Genomic DNA, 3255 nt, shown 5'->3' with positions numbered 1-3255 from the left:
ACAAGGTGACCCTTCAGCGGGGCATAGTGGCTCATGCCTGTAATCACAGTGGCTCGGGAGGCTGAGGCAGGAGGATCTCAAGTTCAAAGCCAGTCTCAGCAACTCAGTAAGTCTCTAAGCAACTAAGACAGTGCGATTCTGTCTCTAAATAAAATATACAAAAGGGCTGGAAATGTGGCTCAGTGGTTAAGTGCCCCTGGGTTCAATCGCTGCTACCAAAAAAAAAGAGGAAAGAGCTCACATCAGTCCCCCGACTCCCTCTCTACTGGCTGATCTGTGCTTTTTTGAGGAGAGAAACAAAGTTTTTGTTCTGGTTCCAAACCTTCCTTGTCCTGGGGATTTTGGATCCCTTCTTCCCCGGCCCCTTCCTGTCCAGGGAGGTGAGAACTGGACTGTGAATTCAATGAAGAACTAATCTGGGTCCTACACTAGAGTCTCAGAGGAGCGCCTGGTGGAGACAAACACATGCAGAGGCGGATGCTGCCACCTGCTGGCACTGCCAGGAAAAGCAACCCAGGTCAGCAACCAGGTTCCATCAGCCTTAGGAGGAGGAATGCCAAGGGTAGATTGCACCTGAATGATTCACTTTTCCTTTTCCAAAGTAGCATCTCCACTATTTCCATATTTGGTTAACTGTATACAGGTTGGAGCAAGACCACTATCCCACGGTTTTTTGGTGGTTTTACAATGGACAATCAGTGGTTGGTTCTCATTCACAACATGAATGAAAGTGGTAACAAGGACAAGGATTACCAAGGTGCAGAGCTTGTCTTCATCCTCATTGTGTCTCCTGGACAAGCGCACAGGGTGACCCTATGGGACATACCTTATTTCTTTGTTGACACCTTTGTTGAGCCTAGCTCTCCCCACATACATCTGGAGTCCCCTTCTCCTTCACTGCAAACTTCCAGATCTCTTTGAGGGACATTCTTCTTGAAGCTTACTCCAAGGATGCACTTGTGAATGCTGATGATGCATTCTCAGATCACTGCCTGGTTGATGGCAGAACGGTCCTGCTGCTTCTCATTATCCTTTGTGGAAGCCATATCTGCTATCCTCTGCCTGGCCCCTGTTGGAAAGACACCATCCTATTTTATGGCGAGGACCCTTATACCCAAGAAAGAGCAGCATGCAGCCTGAGGTCACATAACTGGGGATGGCTTGAAGGTAATGCTTCATCTCCCGCCTCCCAGCCAAGAGCTGTGTCCATGGCTGTCCAGAACAGGTGTCCCCTATGGATAAGGTTCACATGGCTCTCCTCAACATCCAAGGAGGCAGTGCAAGGGGGTGAGAAGCACGCCCCCTCCTCCTGCTGGGACCAAGGCTGGAAGCAGTGGTGATGACCCTGGAGTTGCCTCAGGATCTGACATATGTGTTCATTGACTCCATTTCCTAAGGATTTACATGTGATACAAACGGGACATTTCAGCTGCTTTGGTGCCACTTTCTGGGATACAGCACAGGCAGCTGGCTACCAGGTGTATTCTGACAAAAGCCTCCCTGATCAATGGAGTACTCGACTGCCTGAAGAGGTGGCTGGTACTGGAGGACTCACCTTGGTGGTCTGGTGGACTGGGCCCACCTTGGTTCCCATTCAGAGTTTGCACTCTTACAGTCTCCCTAGATTCCCGTGTCCAGCGTCTGGATTTTTGCAACCCCAGGTCTAGAATCTCTCACATTCTCCACACTCACCTCAAGCCCTGGGACTCCTGTACATTGAGCCAAAAGACAAGGGCAACCAGATTGTAGGCAGAGTCTGCCTCACCCCTGAGTCCCAAAGCCAAGTCAGTCCCCCAGGCCCTCTTCCCCAGCAGGAGGGACCCACTCAGCCTGCTTGTCTTGAGGCCAACTGTACTCCAAAAGCACCATTCTCAGTAGCCACACCACCTCTGCTCTGCCTCTCAATCACATCACTAATAAAAACATCTCTGAGGTCGATGAGAGAGCAAACCATGAAGCCATGAAAAACCAATTGCAGAAGAAGAGAATTTCACAGATCTCAGGATGAGCAGTGACTCTCCAGGCTGCAATGAGATCATACCGGGAAATGCATGGCTTAACAAAACGTTGCAATTTCTGTACATCAAAAATATCCCAACATTAAAGACAAGCAGGACTCAAGGGAAAAGATTTTGCAATACCAAGTGTGACACTCTTACCACACTTTTTTTTTTCCATGATTGTCTTTTAATGTCTTGCTGCTTTTCTGTTAGAAAATTAAGTTGCTGATTTGTTTGTGTTAAAAGACTACTTATTTTGAACCCTTTGAATTGTGTTGCCTATTGAATAAAAAAATTAAAATGACATCTTAAAAATAAATCAAAATAGTTTAATTGATTTTGTGTGGACAGTTAATGAATGAAAATTTAATACCAGAAAAAAACAAAAAAAGTTCTGCCACAACCCTCAGCTCACAGACAGGGAAAAGGCAGAACTGCAAGTGGACTAAGTGTCCTCAGCAGCCCACATCCTCTGCTTCTTGCTTCACTGACCCACGGACAAGCACCCCTGTTCCCAAAGCCCCCTGTGGTCTTCTTCATCTACCTCTTCCCCATCACCACCTGCTCTCTGAGGGGCTTCAGTGAACTCCTCCATGATAAGGGGCTGAGAATGGCTTGACTGTAGGAAGCATTGAAAAGCAGAGCAAAGCCATGGTCCTAGAGTTCAGTCACAGTTTTATATTCTGATATTGCTACTGCAGGCCAAGTCCATGGTCAGGCAGCTGATGCCTAGCTCATCACAGTGTGGAGCTGGTAAAAAGATTTAACGGTTTGTGGATGGCCAGGCTGCTTCTGATGAGAATCTCCAAAGGCTGCGCCCTGGGCGAGGCCCACAGATCAATCCTTACAGACAAAGCAGGTGGTGAAACAGCCAGCTTCCAAAGGAGCCATTTTTCCAAACAGTAAATGCAGTCTGGTGCCCATGGGGACCGTTTTTTCCTGTGGCCTCAGCGAAGATGTCCTGTGGTCACCCTCTTTTCTCTTGCTGGGGCACCCAGGACTCCAAACTCTGGTTCCAGGTTCTTCTAGCCCAGGCTCAGCCAGTCTGTAGGACAGAAAGGGTCTCTGCTCTGCCCGGCCCCTCCCACCGGCGCCCACCTGGGGGGAGCAACTCCTTTTTCCAGGAGCCATAGGGAGGCTGTCCTGCAGGCTGGGGACGAATCCCAGGGAATGGAGGTCCTGTGACTCCCCTACCCACCTCCAGCGCGCAGAGGAACCTTCCGGGACATGGCAGCAGCGCCACCGTGCGGTATAA

General features: G+C 49.2%; 1 pseudogene; it reads right to left on the bottom strand.

Annotated features, from left to right (window-relative positions):
- Positions 1-582: 582 nt before the first annotated feature.
- Positions 583-1046, bottom strand: LOC143637853 (large ribosomal subunit protein eL31 pseudogene; annotated as a pseudogene).
- Between the last annotated feature and the right edge of the window lie 2209 nt (positions 1047-3255).

This window comes from Callospermophilus lateralis, chromosome 14, assembly GCF_048772815.1.
Source record: "Callospermophilus lateralis isolate mCalLat2 chromosome 14, mCalLat2.hap1, whole genome shotgun sequence".
NCBI lineage: Eukaryota > Metazoa > Chordata > Mammalia > Rodentia > Sciuridae > Callospermophilus > Callospermophilus lateralis.
This window is presented reverse-complemented; position numbering and strand designations above follow the sequence as displayed.